The sequence below is a fragment of the Lagopus leucura genome, unplaced genomic scaffold, assembly GCF_019238085.1.
Source record: "Lagopus leucura isolate 7727_CA_CO unplaced genomic scaffold, USGS_WTPT01 Super-Scaffold_1, whole genome shotgun sequence".
In the NCBI taxonomy this organism is placed as follows: Eukaryota; Metazoa; Chordata; class Aves; order Galliformes; family Phasianidae; genus Lagopus; species Lagopus leucura.
Window position 1 is genome coordinate 5,216,443 of NW_024962250.1, and position 18,585 is coordinate 5,235,027.

General features: G+C 42.4%; 1 protein-coding gene across 4 annotated transcripts in view; it reads left to right on the forward strand.

The window, feature by feature from the left end:
• The window catches only part of TSPAN18 (tetraspanin 18), a 99,537-nt gene that overhangs the window by 45,649 nt on the left and 35,303 nt on the right, over positions 1–18,585 (forward strand). For all 4 annotated transcript variants that reach the window (XM_042880886.1, XM_042880746.1, XM_042880810.1 and 1 more), the window contains one exon: positions 5,475–5,601. The gene's annotated coding sequence lies outside the window, so the exon portion shown is untranslated. The remainder of the gene's footprint in view (positions 1–5,474; positions 5,602–18,585) is intronic.

The following is an 18,585-nucleotide window of genomic DNA, read 5'->3' on the forward strand; positions in this document are numbered from 1 at the left end:
GGAGAAGGCCCAGCCTGTTCAGTGGGGAAGGAGCACAATATGAGTGTAGAGGAAGGTTTCTCCCGTGCCTTGAAAAATCATCTTCCTTTTCTTTTTATGCTTGTCAGTCTGATTTCATGATCATAAAATTCATCAACCTGAAGGGTTGAAAGCTGCAAGACCTGTTTCTGGGATATGATAAAAATGCCAAAATATGATACAATGGCTTTGTTACTCTGGTCAGAAGGATTTAGACTGAGTTGCAGGCATTGGAATGGAATTTCACAAGCTTTTACTCTTCATTTCAAGAGGATAATAGAACTGTATTGCATATCCTTTTCCATAGCTGCCCATGTCTTTCTCCGTGCCCTTTACCATTTGATTATTGGGTTTTGTGTGCTTTTTCCTTTTGAAATACTATTGCTAAGTCCTTTAAAATTATTATGTCTTTGAAGAAAAACAATCAGGTCTTAAGAGGCATTTTTGGGGGGCGATGGGAATCTGGAGTTTGTTTAAAGAAAGGGGATCTGGAGAAGATAAAGCAGAGAACTCAGCTATGCAGAGCTGATGATGCATTCCAAAAGATAATTGAAGAGCTGTACTGCTCTACAGAGTGCTCTGTTCTATATTGTTATTATTTTTTCACTTAAAAAGCTTTTGAAGCACCAGAATCACATGTACCTATATTATATACAAACCTATGGGAACCAGCGGCCCATGTCTCTTTCTTGGAGCGAACAAATGACACTGATTCCCTGAGCAGAAATCCAGGCCTTTGCAAATGAACGTCACATACTTGAACTGCTCGAAGCAGCCATACACACGCTACAACGTCTCGAGCGCCTGTTTTCTTTCCACCCTTGGATGCTTTCATAATTCTGGGAACACCGTGCTCTGAGGTGTCAGTGTGTCTGCTCAGGTGGATCTGAGGGAAAAGAGGTATGAGAGACAGATGGGAGCCTTAGAAAAATACTGATATAAAACAGCTGGATTACCACAGCTAAAGGAGTTATAGACCCGAGTGTGACAGTACAAGTGCTGTGCCGCAGTATCCCAGAGAGCAGCCAGCCCTCTAGTTAAGTGAGGGTGATAGCAAACCTGAAATAACAGTTCGGACTGACAGAAAGCCTTATTTCTGCAACCTGGCAAACAAGCTAAATGTTTATGTACTACAAGCACTTTGAATACTTATTAAAAGAAGTAAAAAGAATAGAAATGCAAATGCTTTTGTTAGGCAACCAGCTTCCTTCCAGTGGGTAATTCAATCCTATTGCTCAGGAAGTGCCATTGGTTTCTTTTTCATTAGGTTTAGGGCACAGAGGGCATTTGGATGAATGAGAGGCAGAAATGGTGGGAAAATACTCTGTTATCCGTAGCCTTTGGTAAGCGTGGGTAATTAGTGAAACCTTCGCAAGCAGTAGCTTTCATTTCATTGTAATTGCAAAATAATTATCTCATCTGGTAGGGATATCATCTGTGTTGATTAATGACATACAGGTAATATACAAAACACCTGCTTCAGAAGTATGTGAGCTAGCGTGGTTCCAAGTGAGTTGGTCAGCTGAATACCCCACAAGTAGGTGTACTGTACACGAAATAGCATATAGCACTGTTTGCTGTTCATTTTAAGGGGGTGGAATTTGCCTCTTTGGGGCAGTTTTTGAGTGCTGCTGAGAATTTGTTGTCCTTACTGGTTTCAGAATCCATAAACTTACCCCCTGGAAATAAGAATTAAATCAGTTGGTTGTGGACCTTGTTATTAGGGATGAACTTTAGAATCTGTAACAAAACAAAACCAGTAACAACAACAAAAAACTTTCAGAGAAAGATGCGAGAATAGGAAAGGAAGAAACAATGATCTCCATAAAGATCCATGAAGAGTGAAGATGTTCCATTCACAGTTCTGCGACTGGTTTCCTCCAGCATTTCTTTGGATTTCTGCTTTACATCTCCAGTGTGGGCAGTGTTAATATTTCCTGCGTTTTGTCTTTTTAGGCAGCAAGCCCTTTGGGCAGAGCCTCCTGGGACACTTGTGTCACCAATAGTAACTTGAGGGCAGGAAGGTGTCTGGAGGCACGTTTTTGGAAAGAGGGACAGTCATTTCCTTTTCTTCTTCCCTCCCCCCTCCATTTTTAATTTTTTTTTTTATTTTTCTAAAGGAGCTCCACCTTAGTAACCAGGGAAGTTAATGCATTTTCTGAAGTTTAACTGTTAGTAGCTTAGTGTGTCAGTGGGCTCCATGGATTCCTCCTGGTAGTCATCCCCTGTTGCAGTGGTTCTGCGAATGTATCACTGTTTGCTGTTCTGTTGGTGCAGTTCAGTAGGGCAAGCTGAGGTCTGGAGCTGGAGCTGCATCTGCTGCTCTGGGAACGCCAAGCCTTGCATCTGATCTGGAATGCCAGTGAGCCCATATAAAGCTGTTAATGTCTGCTCGAGTGTTTTTTTTAGTCCTCATTACCAACCTAATAGAAAGATAATTCCTCAGCTGCTGTTCCAACCTGTGGGATTTTACCCACTTAATTAATTTTCTTTCTTGCTAAGCAAGCTCTTGTTTTAATGCAAAAGGAGCTGTGCCCTACTTGCTTTTGAGGGACTTCTCATATCTATATCAAAGGCAGCGATGCACAAAGACCCACTCTGCTCTTCTACCACCTCTTTGCACTGAAGTGTGAGCTTGTGCCATGACCCAAGGATAACAAACTGCTCTCCCACTGCCTTCTGGGAGTTCAAAATGCCAGCCTACTGCACCTCCCCAACCTGTCAGCATGTTGGCAAGCTGTCTTTGTAAATAAATACAGATATCAAACAATAAACAGATGCCTTTTTAACATACACTGTTTCAGGCTGTAATGTTCCTTTTTGCTGCAGTTCGTCTCAGCATCTGTCAAGTCATTGCCAGCTCCACAGCTCCCTTTCAATTGTATTTAATGCACAAAGATTTGTGTTGTGGTGGGTATAAAATAGGATCGGGAGCTGGCTTGTTTTACATCTGTTTTCGTGTTACTTGTGATTTATAAAATGTGAAACATGAATGCTTCTGTGTTCCTTCCCATCTCTGTGTCAGGGGATAGTGCAAACTCTTGTTCCTTATGCTTGATCAAGTGGCTTTCTGCAAGGATGTGTATGATTACAGAAGTGTACTGGGATGTGAAAAAAAGTCATTTGCAAAGCATATCACCATCAGAGCCCTAAAGTTAACAAACACCAAAGTGGGGGAAGAAGCTGTGAACCAGGGTCAGATGGAAAAAACAAACAAAACCCAATTAATTCCAGTCCTCATGTTGCAACAGACTGAAGAGGCAGGGCCCAAAGCCCCAGGGGTGCACCTCAGTGCAGTGCTGTGGGAGGATTGGCTGCTGGCTGCTGGGCTGGGTCAGGCTCTTATCTCTGCTAGTAGCCAGCAGGGGTTAGAGAGAATGTAAGAGCAGGGCAGCTAATCAGGAGAAATGCCATGTTAAGCTTCTGTTTGTTTTTGTTTTCATATTAAAAATGTATTGAGCCCAGATGACCCATAATCTATGGGGTTAAATCCTCTTTTGAGAATTTACCCGTGTGGTTAAAGGAAGCATTGGGTTCCATAATGCTGCAGTCCCTTTCTGTCTCTCTCCATCAGCCCCATAGAAAGTCCCTACTTTTTATTGTCCTCATCCAGTTCTCACATATGCTGTTGGTTTTGCTGTGGGGAGATGCAAAGGAATCACACTAATTAACAAAAATTAGACTGTTTATGCAGGTGGCAAGTCCTGAAGACAGCTCTGTCAGGTTTTTGTGAGATCTGCTGAGAGAAAGGAGAATATTCCCTCTGTCTGAGATGCTCTAAATTGGATTAGATGGGAACATAGCCATGCTAAGAGGGAAGACGCGATCCTCCACTGGAGCAGAAGATTTAGGCGATCCATAGTATCTCCTGTTTCCTAATGTTCCTTGAAGAGTGATGATTGAAATCTCTCATCTGAGCATGTATGCACACAAGACAAAATGCAGTGTTAGTGGCCCTAAATGTATTAGAGCTCTCTGCTCCTGATCACAGCGGTACATCACCTGGAATAGTAACAGGGAAAGAATGGGTTTTACCTACAAGGGCAACACGGTTCTCTCCGTAATGGAAGGAGAAAATTGGTACTAAAAGTGGCTTTGAATGACATTTCTGATGTCTCTCAGTAGCTTGTGCACCTGCCTGTGACACTTCGTATATAATGGTTTCAGAGCGTGTTACAAACCAGAATAAATAAGTCTTTTCTTTTTTCCCTGGCTGTCTCTGAAAGCTGGGAGGTACTGCCCAGTAACGTGTGTCTGAAAGGGCAAGGACCAAGTTCAGAAGGGTAGGGTTTTGTTGGGCAGCAGCCACTTTGTCCTCGTGCTGCTTTCTACGCGCAAGCACTTGCACCTCTCAGATGCTTTCACTTCCCCTTTTAAGAAACCAGGATGTGGGCAGTGCATGTGTGTTTGAATTGCTGGTTTGTGCAGAGCAGGGAACAGGCTTGTAAACAAACACCAACAGGAGGATGAAGCACAGCTGAAGAAGTGTGAGCTCACTAGGGATGTGGGCAAGAGCAACCACACAAGTACTGCTTCAATGTTCCCTTGCTCAGACCACATACAAAATGAGCACCTGTGTTGTGGAATTTTGGCTGCTGCCCTGCTTCAGTGTCCTGCAGGGCTGTGGGGAGTGCTTGCAGTAAGGACCTTGCCCCCAGCTTGTTGCCTTCACCCTGGGAGAGCTGTTGAGCACTGTGATGCAGTGGAGCAGACAGTGCTCCAAGGGGCACTTGCACAGCTGCCATTGGCTTTGGGATGGTGGCAGGACTGGCTGTGGCAGAGAATTTTTGTTTTGAGAGAGGGCAAAGCAGTGAGTTAAGCGGGGATGGAGAGGAAAGGAGCAATGCTACGAAATGGGTTTGCATGGCGCCAGCTTAACGTCTGAATTGGAGCTGTCAGGGAGAATGAGATGCAGGCTCAGTGCTGTTCTCTGGAGAGAAGCACTTACAGAGAAATTGCTCTGTTAAGCGCTGGCTCCACCTCTGCCCCAGGTCTGGCTGACTTCTGTAAGGGGAAGGCTGACAAGGGTAGCCTTCAGCCAACCTCCCTTCGCATTGGCCTTCTTTTCCTTTTTCCAGGCTCTGATTTACCTTCTCTTGCTTGCTCACTGCTATCACCACCTGTGCATCTCCCACCAAACCCTTCTCCTGGCTACACTGGTATCTTTACCCCATACTCCTGGCCTCTCTGCTCCTTCACCTTGCCCTCTTTTTCGTTCTCCTCTTGTTCTCTGCTCAGAGCCTTTCTCTATCCCATCTAAGTGGAATAAAAAGTAAGATTTGTCTTCCTAGAGTTGTCAGGGTTTTTGTCAGATGGTTCCCCTCACTGCATTTAGATGTGCAGAAAAAACTTGATCTTTACCTGAATAGGAGGAACTGACTGAGACAAAGTCACAATCCTCCTTGGGCACAATATCCAGGTATGTGTCTTACGTGTGTCACTGATGTTTCCAACAGGTTGAGCAGCCTGGATTACTGCACTGGGGTCCTGAAGCAAGGAAACCAACTGATGTGTGTTTAGCACGGCTCAACTTGTGGTGACCAAGCACTTCTCTGGAGGCCTGTCCCTCCGAGCAGCACACAGGTAAGAGGCAGCACTGCTGCTACTCAGACTGCTGTTGCTGAGCTCTGCCCTGGCTGGGGCTTGCTGCAGTGGGCTGAGCAGAGGATTTTTCTATTCATTTGGCAGTGTCACCTCTGCCTGACTTAACTGTAGAGGTGAAACTTTACACTGTGTTTACAGAGCAGGAAATGCTTTTCATCAATAACGTACTTCAAGAGGAGCAAGACTGCTTGTATGGATAAGATAAAAATAGGTTAAAAGTGTGGGAGGAGTATACTGAAAAAAAGGAAAAATCTTGCATATGTATAAGCTATTAATAAAGTAAAACTTAGACCTTTTGTTCTAAAATAACTTTATATTGAACATTATCTTAATATAAACAGAAAGCTTTTTAAGAAAAGGAAGAAAGAAATGTATATGGGGGAAGGGGGTTAAGTAAGAAATGAATTTAATTGTTTACTTTTGGACCAGGGAAGACGTTTCAGGTCAACCAAAAGGGAAAAGAAAAACCAAACAGAAGAGCCCTGTAGTTCTGATTGCGATGACTCATGGAAACCAGATCTAGAAAAGTTGAGGCTCTTTAGTCCAAACTCTTAATCCCCTACTAGTATGAAACATTGTTCCCAATGGTGCCTACCAGTCCTGTTTTAAATGATCGGATTTTCCCTTGTCCCTTTGGGATACTGTTCCACGGTCTAATAGAATTAATCTGCTTACTTCTCTTTCAACCTCTGACCACTGCAGATGCAATTAGCAGTAGGCAATGGGAGGATTCTGTTTCCTATGCTGTATTATGAAGGCTTAGGGCTGTATTGTGTTAAACCAGACATCGGTAGCAAGCGTGCATGCAAGAGTGTGGCTTATCTGTCAGTACTCATTACAGCCCCATAAACGTCTTTGAACTAGAATTCTCAGACTCATAGGAGCTTTTCTACAGTCGTAATTTAGGATCTGATAAGGCATGGACTAATGTATTCGAATGCCTGTGAGAAAAAACAGTATGATTGGAAATTAAAATTAAATGTAGAGTCATATACTGCTTGTGCTAGAGACTCTGTTAGGCAATTGAAGTCTCTATTTCTGGAGTGTTCTCTAGCCTTGCTTTTGATTTCTCTTCTGAACAAACTGGTAGGGTCTATATGATTTATTTTTTTTTTTTTAATATGTCAGTGGTGACTGAGGAAAAGTGTACCTTTTCAGATGTGAATCTTAGGACTTGAATAAAAATTGTGGGCTGATGCTAACGGAAAGTCTCTAGCCAAATAGTCAGTTGAATATAAAGCCAAATAAATTAGAGATGAAAATTATAGCTGGTTTTATTTAGTCTGTCTTTCCACTCATTACAAATCTGAGCTTTCTTCTGTGATGTTTCATCCGTTTTGCTTCTTAAATTTGGAAGTGTTCTAGCAGCAAGAACTGTCACTCAGCTTCTCAAACACATGGATGGGGTTTGAACCTGTTCATGCAGGGAGGCTCCAGCACCAGCTGATCTGTACAGTCTGATGCTTGGATTCATCCACTGTAAAAGTGAATTAAAACACACAATCAAACTGGAAGCTATTGCAGTGTAGTTGCTGGTGGGTGTTTGACTGAGACTGCAATGTGAAGCAGGGCCAGGGGTTGTGAAGAGCTGGGCCAGCATTCCACATGGGCTTTATTCAGTGGTATTAAGGGAGAAGTTACAATCCTGCTCCTCTTCCCTTCCCATAAATCCCTGACTCTAATGTGCCGTAGCTTTTCTGGACTATTTCTTCAAATAGAAAGCCTCAATATAAGCATATCCACTGGTCACGCATTTCATTATTGAGATAAGTTAATTAAACTTATTAAAATTTGACTGTATTTATCAGATCAAAATTTCTTAAACTGAAGATTGAGTTAAAAAGCTTTGATGTGCTCTGTGAGTCCAGTGCTAATTTGCCCATTATTTTTAATCGGTTGAAATTCTTTTCAAGCTTGGTGGTTGGTTGCTTCATGTGGTTTTGTAACATACTTTAAAGGATGGGAAGGTGGTGAATGAAGCAGGGTGTAATGATCCATAACAACATACGTTCCCTGCCCCACCTTTGCCAGGCAAGCTTCATTCCTGTGAAAGTGTAAACCCAAGGCAAAAAACTACAGTTTCTCCTTCATTCTTCCCTTTTTCTGTTGCTTTATCTTGCTGCTCGCTTTTTAAAAGCACCGCATTAGCTGGGGGGCTGTGAAGTAAAAAGCATTCTTTAATACAGATGCTGGTTGATAGTCCTTTCAAAAGCTGCATTTCTCAAGCTGGGAGCTATTGACCCCTTTCAGTGCAGTCACAAAGAAATCCAAGAGGAAATGGAGGGTGAGGACTGGCAGGGAATATATATATATATATATAATTTCCCCCCCCTAGGTTGTCTTCTCACTCCACCTCCTGCCAGACTGGCTATTGTGTGAGACCCACATGGGATACCAGTCGCCATATAAGGAGAATTGCATCATGCTGCATTCTTTCTAAAAATTGATTTTTTACAGTTGCCTTATATTTTTCTTCCTCCTGAAAGTTTTCCAGCTTTTGTGGAAGATCTGGTCTAAAGGAAAGCAGTAGATTCAAGAACCGTGTGTAGTGTCACAGTCTGTGCAGAACTCATGGGAGCAGGGGATTATCTTCTTGCACCCTCTTGTACGGGGAGACAGTCTTCAGCATAGCTCTTTGTGGCTGCCAGCACTTCTGACTCCCTGGGATGCCCTATAAAAATCAGCTGACTTTCCTTTAAGAATCTATTGATTCATCCGGTAATAATCTGCCTATTTTCCTATAAGGAACTGTTAAAAATCTGTTTAGCAACTGGTAATCTTGCAGACTTCTTAAAAAACAAAAACAAGCAAAACAAGGAGCAAACAAAAAGAATGTTCCCTCTTAGAAACAGCAGCATTTGGGGTTTCATTTGCCACGGTAATGTCCTGGAGTGGGTTTGCAGCAGGGGAGAAGGAGGAAAATACTTTCTATTAATGTTTTCTTTTGCAGAAAATTAGTTGCTTGGTATTAAGAACTGTGTATGCATTGGAAATCAACCTTTTTTTTCCTTTCTGTAATGTTGAGACAGCACTTACGCTGCCATTTTCTCAAAATTACATGTGGACTTTTTGAAAGATTTGTTTTTAAGAAGGCCTAGAAATTGGGGCTGCATTGACCAAAGGAAGGAGATAGCATATTTGGGAGGTTGTTATTTTCTGTGAGTTCTCTTCAGACTGTGCGTTGAATTGCTAGGAAAAGCTGTGCTACTCTCATCCTTCTGCAAAATAAGTTCTCCCAGATAACCTTCTGTTGTGAAAAATTGGCCTTGTACTGAACGTATAATTGTGAGAGCTTCCTGAGATGCTTGAGTTTGCATCAAAATAGAAGGGAAATGCCCTCATAGAAAAACACAGGAAAACTTTCTTCACAAAATATAATTTGGTGGCTCATAAATACTGCCCATTCTGATAGCAAAATGAGGTGGCACTGACTTGCTGGGTTCTCAAATTACCATTGAATTGGCTCATGATTTTTGGTGGTTGTCATTGGTCATTTGATTTGACATGGTACAAATGCTCCTCACTGATGCAAACTCAGCCATATCATGGGCAAGGTGCTTTGCCAAAGGACGGTTGGGTTTGCTTGTGTGCCAGGGAAGGGAGGCTGAGCTGCCTTCCAGCTCCATGCTGAGCCCTGGAATGACGGCTCTGTGCAAAGTGAGAGGGGCTCTACATCTCTTAGACTGAGCCCTCTAGAAGTAACGTGTGCTTTTGATTTGTGAAATAAGTGAAGCTGGGGACTTAGTTTTAGAGCTGTTGGAATTATTTTCCATCTGCAGAGATTTCTCAGGGAGCAGATACATAAGACGGGTGTATATGCGTGTATTGAAGCTTTTTTTTCTTTAGCTTTTGAATAAGAGCTGGGATCAGTAAAAAGTGCTAACTATTAAAATCAGGAGTACGGATAGTATTATCTTGTCAGAGATGCGGTGGGTTTTGACAGTTGTTCATACACTTCCTAGCCCTGCTCCTCACATTCTGACAGGTGGAAGCAGCTTGTTTCCTGTCTGCCTTTCTTTCTCATCTCTACAGGGATGGTAAGAGGTTGGACTTGGTGATCTTAGAGGTATTTTCCAACTTAAATGATTCTATGAATCTGTGATGAGAGCTGGTAAGTTTTCTATTGTAGAAAGTTGTGATTAAAGTATTTTATTTTGTGCAGAAACTGGCTTTCTGAAACTTTGCATTCATTTTCAGAGAAACCTGAAGATGAAAATGGTTGGGGTTTTTTTGGAGGGTTTATCTTTTTTTATCTTTTTTTTTTTTTTTCTTATTTCTGTTGCTAATTCTTTCTGTGACACAACAGGAATAGGCAATGGTGAAAAAAAAAGAAGTAATACAGAAATTCTGTTTCCTTAAATGAAAGACAAAAAAGAAAGCAAAATAACTGACTTTTAAGCTTGCAAAATATGAAAAACTTGAGCATGCTTGTGCTGGACAAGGTAATAGTGGATAATTGGATGGTTCTCGGTAGCACGTGGCAGGAGTGGGAAGATATGGACAAAAAGTAGGAGTTGTGTGGTTGGATGTGGTGGGATATAGTGGCAATGCTTGGCCTGTATTTTAGCTTCCGTACCCAGCCTGTGGAAGTGTAGAGCCAAACTGAGCCCTGTCTGCAGCTATTTCTTTCCTGAAAAAGCAGAGCACAATGCTTCTAGGAGTGGACCAACCCCCCAGTTTCACATACAAAAATAAATATGTTCCATAGCAGTCATGTTTAAGCAACATAAACTTCCTTTTTTTTTTAATTATTTGTGAAAGGTTTATTGTCATATCTTCCAACCACTCGGTGGGTGTTAATTTTCAGACCTGCTGTAGCATTGGCTTGAAATGTCAAAATATCTAAGAGCTGTAATGGGCTCAGTCTTTCCTTGCTGTATAGCATGAAGCAGCCACTGAGTACAGGAGGGTAGGAGGAAGGTTCTCCTGGGAACTGCCTGTGCTGTAATTGTCATCTTGAGCCTCTTCTGGCGCTTGTCCCTGGAAACTGTTGATGACAGGATATTGCAGCTTGCGACTATCTGACCCCACTCATTTTCCCATGTTCTGCAGCAGGGCAAGTTATGGGGTTTGGGCATTCCTGCTGACTACCCATGTACACGTGATGCTCTACAAATGATGTATTTTGGGGCAGAATTTGTCACTGAGTCCTCAAACTGACCCATGCTATTTATAACCTTTGTGACTGCAAAGGACATTTCAAGGAAGCTAAAAATAATATTCTCAATTTAAAACTATTTCTCCAGTAAGCATTTACTTAACGAGAAGACAGAGAATTTCTTTGTCCTTTTTTTTCCCGTGCTTAAGTATTCAACCTTCAGGATGGAGCTAAAAGTTTATCACAAGCTATTGGCCTGGTAGCTGAGTTGGCTTTTGAGTAGGGATTATGTTACTGGAAAGTGCAGTCCCTTGCCAGAACTGCTTTTGCTGATCCATTTCCCTTTCCATATCCCGATTTTGCATGTTATCTGGTTGCTGCACTAAGGCCAAACTCTTACTGCATTGATGAGAACCAGGAGTTGGCATTCTGCTTGTCTATCTCCTTCTGCCAAAGGCCGGTAGGCAAAAGAGAATGTACAATTTTACTATTTACATGAGTACAGTTTATGGTCATTTGAAACACCTGAAGATCAGCACATCAAAGCTCTAATTCTCCTAGTGGCTTAGCATGACCACAGTGTGGATAAGATTCAGTACATTCAGATCTGGTTGGAAATGAGTCTCTTGCAAAACTTATATCTAAACCAGAATTCAGATGTTTCAGGCTAGCAGTATAAACCCCTATGGATATTCAATAGTTCTGAGTATTGGGTGTACAAAACTGAAAAAGCTGCTTTAGTCCACTGCTTAAGGCCACAGTCATTTACTGTGTGCTTTTTCTATTGATCAAGAGTAATGGAAATCGATTAGAAGAGTGGCAGTCTGTTTCTTTGGAGAATAGAAAATCAGCTGTGTGTATCAAATCTGTGAATCACACCTCTGTACTACATTGTTTTTATGAAAGAAGGAAATTTTGCAACTTTTTTTCCAAAATCTTCATGGAGACCATAAATCTTTGTGAAATCAAGTTGAAATGAAGCAAATCGGTTCAGTCAGTGAAAGGGTTATATATATTAGTTTGTAAATACCAAGATATTTGATTCCAGATTTTCTTTAAGGAATACTATTTTGTTTTAGAAATGTCTAAGCCACTCTTTTTTACATTTGAAAACTAAAACCACATTTTCCTATTCAAACATGATCCAAATGTTTTATAAAAAGAGCTGGGTTTTATTTTAAAAAGTTAGGGTATGTTTTTTTAAAGAAAAAAGTTTCATCTCAGGTTGAACAAAACTGGGCAGTTGGGCAAAGAAACATCTTTGTATTGTTTTGTTTCAGGGAAAAAAAAAGTTCAAACTGCAGCACTTTTTCCTTCCTTCTCTTTTTTTTGGATTTCTTTTTTGTTTTGTGGTTTTGTCACTAAAGCTATAAACTCTATTGATCATCCTGATGGTACTGGCACGGTCTCTTTTTCTTGTTGTTCTTTTTTTTTGCATGCTTGTGGTTCCTCACTGGAAGAGTTTGTCTGGCAGGAGCATGGCACTAGGGCTGTCCTCCTGCTCCTCTTCCTGCTGCGGAGTTGCTGTTGTCCCCACAGGTGCAGATCACCTGTGTGCTGCAGCTTTCTTTTTTCCTTCTTCCCCATTTGGCTTTGTTGAGTTGCTGAGCACTCCCAGCTGCAACCCAGGGAATAAAGCATGAGTGCACCTAGTAAGCACTATTTTCTTTGTTAATTCTCTCTGAACGTGTCCTGATGACTGTAGCTGGGCACTGAGTTGACTGCCCTCAGCAACCATGGTGGGTCATATTGGAGACCTCCAGAGGACACTGCCTGTATTCTGCCCATGTCCCTTGTATGATGCCTTCTTCAAGGAGCAGCTCTCCCCTCCCCATCCCAAGTGATGCTATTGCTGAGGAATGTTGGACGGAGACCATTATACAAATACTGGAGGTGCTGCTGGATTTGGGGTTTGAGCTTGATTTAAAAGGGAGGAGATGTGGGAAGGAAATGTTGTTTTTAGTGGGGACCCAGGCCGTAGCGCGCTGCAGAGCTGTCTGAAACATGCTCAGTAGGCAGGGAGGTCTGCGGGTGCTGGGAGGAGCTCAGTTAGCCTTGCAAACATTTCCATGCAGTGCTCGAGGCTGCTGTCCCAGGCACGTACTTTGTTAATGCTTCTGGGGAAGGCGCTTTGGGAATAATCAATCAGCGTCGCTCTGCGTTTCTTCCCTGTCAGAGCTGCTCTGTCTTGTCCTCTCAGTGCTGCCCATTTTGGTTTTAATTTCTGCACAGAGCTTCAAGTTGCACAGGCGGGAAGGTTTTGTTGTGCAGGAGGCTAAGGCCTTTGTCTCCACAGAACAAAAACATGTGATTGAAGTTGTAGGGCCTGAAGAAGGCAGTGGTGTTGGGGTTTGCTGAATGTACTCCAAATGGTTCAGTGGTTTCCTAGATCAGGACAAAGCTGTGCTCCTGGATTCTGTGAGCTCCCATTTAGAGCACTGCAAGGACCTTCCCCATTGGCTCTTCAGGGTGCCGCATCCCTGACCCATCATATTTTCCACCTTTCCTCTGCCTCCTTTCTGTGCCTCCAGATGCTTCAGTGCAGCCAGGCTCTGCTGCAAACAGCTGCTTGTTGTTTTGCTTTTCCTGAGGTGATGCTGCAAAGGGCTTTTTTTTCTTCTTCTTTTTTTTTTTTCTTCTTTTTTTTTTCTTTCCAAAAAGGGCACATAAAGGGAAAGGCTATAAAAAAGATTTATGTAACTCAGGACAGTTTTTGTACGTGTAGGAATGGAGGAATTTTGGTAGGATGACTGGCTGACTTAAAAGATCTAGATAACTGCCTTTCCTCTGAGTGAATCAGTGGGCAAACTAATTAAAAGCCAGAAGTACACAATACCCAGACAAAGGCTGACACTTCTGTAAGCAAATTTTTGTAGAGCTTGTGTAATTGGATGGGCAGGGCACACCATGTTTTGCAAAGGATCTGGCCTCCTGGCAATAGAGCTGCACTTCACAGCAGTAATGGGAGCTGGATACTATACATTAATCGACTCAAGGACACCTGTATAATGTGTCCTGTAACCAGTCCCTTCTGATGTTCCATGTTAATGCTCACAAAGGAGCAAAGAAGGACTATACTTATTTTTCTCCAGGCAGATTTTGCCTTGAGAAGGTGCAGATCCAGGAACTGAGTGCTGTGTCATGGCTGGTAAGTTTGGGAGGTTACTGAAACAGGAGGAGATGGACCTGGGTGAGAACATGCACAGCACTGAGGAGTAAAGAAGAAACTCACAATTAAGCTGGAGGACAGGCCTTGACACTTTTCCTGTCAGAAGTGCTGAGAAAGCACAGGAAAACCAGGGAACGTGCTTTTGTTTTCAGAAGATAGATCGAGACCTTGCTTTATGCTCTGCCTTTATTTGTTAAAATGAGGATATATAAAAGAATCCTTCTGATTGGTGAGATCTGGGGATGCCTGCTCTGCAGTGCTCCTGGGCACTGCAGGGGCTAACAGAGCTTTATCACTAGCCATAGCCTGGAGAGATGAGGGGATTAATCCCTGAGGCAGGGGCAGTAATTACCTGGTGCAGCTGGTCAGCTCAGGGTTTCCTTTTGTTTGCTGCCATTATTATTATTTATCATTATTACTGATAGGAGAAAAGTGCAAGCCAGCTGCTCAGTGCTGAGGTGTGAGGGCTCCCGCAGGGTGAAGCACCCCATGCCACTTAGAAAGCCAGCCATTGTGCCATCTCCTCAATAAGCATTTTATTTCACACAGTTGTTCTAAGCCTCCTGCTGTCGCTCATGCTACAACCACTGACGAGTAGCCTGCCTGGCAATACAGCGTCGGAGCCGGAGAGCTGCCTTCCCTCTAGCTGGGCTCTGGGAGAACAACACGGAAAAGACAAGTGACTGTTGAATATTTGAAGTCAAGTGTTTCCTCTTAAACATGGAAATGCTCTTTGCACTTCATACACATCACTGCTTGGTGACAGCAACTGGCCACATCATGCATTATTCCTATCTTCAGATAGGGCCAACTGTGCAGTAGGAAGTTTCCTCGTGCTTCTCGATGGAGCACTTGGAAAGCTCATCATTAATAGTGTGTTGTTGTGTAGTACATAGATTATATAGTATGTAGTACACAGATTGTATAGTAAGCCTGTCTTGTGACCTTACTAGGCACTGAGTTGGCTCTCATATAGCTTCTACATCGGGCTTCTAAAACATATCACCATATTCTCTGAGAGATAGAGCTCGACAAAGTTTGTCTTGTGTGAAGACTGGCTCATCCTTATAGCTGAAACAGGAGAGCACCTTATTTCCACTGTGCTGATATTATAAAATGTATTGTTCTGATGTAGCAAACTGTCGTGGAAATGATAAGTCATGGCTTGAACCAGTGATTGAGCACCTGGCAGAATGTAGGGCCAACCTGTGCATGTAGTGCCCTGAGTGACTGGAAGGGATGGATCCTGGCTCTCAGACCTCATGTAAGGGTTGGCAGCGGAGGCAAAGGTTTCTTGCTGGAGTTCCCTGCGTACCTTACGTCTTCTGAGGGTAAGCAGCTTTTTTCCTTTGTTTCTGCATTCACAGCTGCTGTGTTTGGACTTATCCTCACTTGCTGCAGCCTAGGATTTTGCTACCCTGCTATTATTGCTGTGCTTTCCATCACACTTCAGCGTTATGCGCACACTTCGTGTTTCTATTTATGTATGTATGAAGAGTGGCAGAGGTTGAAGGATATAGCTCACAGAGACTTCTCATGAGGCAGCTGTTGAAAAACCAGGCTGGCGGCTGCAATCCGTTCTGCCTTGGCTTTTCTGAGTGGAAGGGAGGGAAACATTACATATTCATAGGCTCTGTGTGTAGAAATATACATATATACATACATGCATAAATGAAAATACGGACACAAAGCCACTGATTGTCAGCAAATAACACTATTCACAGAAGCTTAGAATCTGTTTGAAGCAGAAGGTGCAAGCCCCCTTTCCTCTCCTACCAAAGGCAGAGTTGGCTATAAAATTGCTGGAGACCATTGCAGGTTGTTTTGATTTTTTTTTCAGCTTGATGGTTTCAAAAATGAACTTGCTGGTGTTTTACCAGCTCTTTTGTGTTGATAAAACAAAGTACATGCAAATTAAGTGTATCAATAAAATACTAAGTCTTAATCTGATTTTAATATTAACATCCCTCTGAGTCGATTAGATTAAACAATTTACACCATAGAAATTTTCCTTAAAAGCAAGAGCACGTCCCTTTCCCTTCCGTTACTTTTTGTCCATGGTGTGGTTTTGTTTCGTGTAGGCAGTAGGCAATAGTGCTGCATGATTTCTGGAATGAATGAGTGAATGAGAGGAGTGGATGTGCACTCATTTCCTGCTGAAATGAAGACTGGAGTAATGTTCTGTGATTCTGAGGTTTTGGGGAACCACATTAGCACAAAGGAACTTGAAAAGGCACTGATTGGGTGAGAATGAAATTCTTAACCTCACACACGGATCAGTGTGAGTGATGAGACTGGGCTGAATGTTAGGAAGGTATCTTTGGGCATTATTGAGAGTGAGAGGAATTATCACTACTTAAGTACCTCTGTATGGGAAAAAATATGGCTCACAATATACACGAGAATAAATTGTCATGGAACTGCAACAAATTCTCATTAAAAGAGGTGTTTGAGAGAGTTGAAAGCCAGTGTTAACTATCCCATACAACTGCATTGTCTTCTCCTAGCCAGCTTACAATAAAAAGTGATGTGATAGTAATTGAATTGAACATATGTAATATTGAAACACTGAATGGAGATAAAGAAGTATACGGTTTCAAATTTTATTTCAAACAAATGGAGGGTGTTGTGTTTTTCCAGAGGACTTATGTATAACCAAGATGTTATAATTGCAATATAATCAAAAGAGTAAGGCAAAGTGTATAACCAAGATGTTATAATTGCAATATAATCAAAAGAGTAAGGCAAAGCAAACAGGGATCACAAAAGAGAATAAGTAGAAGAGCTTACCCTTGGGTTGAGCTCACTAGAAGATATCAAAGAGGAGGATCTCCAGAAGAGATCCTTCCCCTCTGGTAGCCAGCTCTTAAATAGGTCCAGGAGGGGTGGAGCCAGGCTCCACCCCTTCCGGTAGCACAGGTGAATTGCCTTCACCTGTGCTCCTCTGGCTGACTCATGGCTCACCTCAGGTGATCAATCAGAGGTTCAGGCCGTGACTCAGCAGTTGCCATACAACTTACAACAGGTAGATCCAGAGGCTGTAGGAAACCTTGAAATCTTGTCTCATTTTATGTAGCAATTGCATAGATGCAGTATTCACTAAAGAATTTATCAGTCTGTTGAGCTTCAAATCCTTTGGGAAACTAAAAACGTGAAGCAGGCAAAAAGCAGCACCAGAAGAGGCAAGATTGTTTTTGTAAGGTTAAACAATTAACCTCTCTTTCTTGATTCAGCACTATCCAAAACTCAAAATTGAAACTAATGAAAGGGAAATGGCACAAGATTAGTGAACTTTTAACTGCTGTCTTTCCTTCCAGCTGTAGGGCATCAAAGATGTATAAACCTTCATTCTCTGTGGCTTTATTGAAAATGCTCTCTTATCCTTCTGAGTGATGTGGAAGGGATGGGATGTTGCAGCTGAACATGGCCGTGGCCTCAAGAGCATTTGGCTAGTTTTTCATGATGTTGCAGAGGCTTCTTTTGCCCATTACTGCTTTTTGTTGTTCTTTTGAGACAATATGCTTGGAAACCAGAAGGTCTTGAATGCCTTCAGAGTGGTTTCTGTGACAATGATGAGTTAATGTAGTGGAGACATCATGTGTGTACATTTGGAGTTGAGTAAACTAAATTAAATTCTTTAAATAAGTAAGATACAGTATATCAGCCTATGAGAACCAAACCCACTAGCAACTCAGTAATTAGAGAGAAATAATTAGGAATTGAATGCTAAATTTGAAGGCAGCTGTAATTTACAGGAGTGCTTGTTAAGAGAAGAGCCAGCACAAGAAATCTTGGCTCTGAGCATCCCCAGGAAAAAAGCCTCTTTATTTATTTTGGCCATGTAGCAAGCAACTCCTGTGATGAGTTGCTGGAAATAACATGTCTGATTTATTGCCCACTGCAGCTTTGAGAGTGTTTGCAAGCTGAAGTATCTGCTATGGTTAAGACGATTATAACTGTGCTTAATTTTATTTTGGAAAGACTTTTTTTTCTTTTTTTTGGTGTGAGTTCTGGATGCAGATGACTTCTGTGGTTAGTTCTGGACCTTAAGCAATGCCAGCCTGGGCTGTCAGTGGCACTAGTGCTTTCCCTGCAGCGAGAGGAGTGCCCAAACAGTGCCCAGTGCTTCCTCCACTGTCCTGTGAGGGGACAGGAGGTAGATCTGGCAGGGTAAAAAGTCATGTCAACTGCCTGATGTTAATTCCTGAGCTGGTAGTCAGGGCCCACGCTCCCTGCAGAAGCTTTCTGCTGTTTCTGCTATACCGCCAAGTCTGCAGCTGGTTTTGATTCTGCCTCTTCAAGACACAGTGTGACTGTGCATTGGAGAGCATCTCCCAGTGTCCAGTTGCAGTGCTCCGTGCAAGATACTAACATCTGTCTGCTTGGTTGTTTTATACACTATTTGTTCCAGGAGTTTCCAACACACCCACAAGTTCCCGGCACATTTCCTAACCTGTACAAAATTGAATTGCATCCCCTGATAGCATAAGCCTTCACTGTGCCAAATCCCATTTACATACACATCATAAGAGAAGGCTGTCTCTTTTGAGCTAAATGGAGCAGAAGAGCTGTAAAGGTGAGCTGGGCAGTAGACTGACAAAAAGACAAAGAGATGTCAAGAAGCTATGAAATATAGCATGGAGCACATATTTTGAGCTTCTGATTAAGTTGTTGCACAATTTTTCTATTGTTTCTG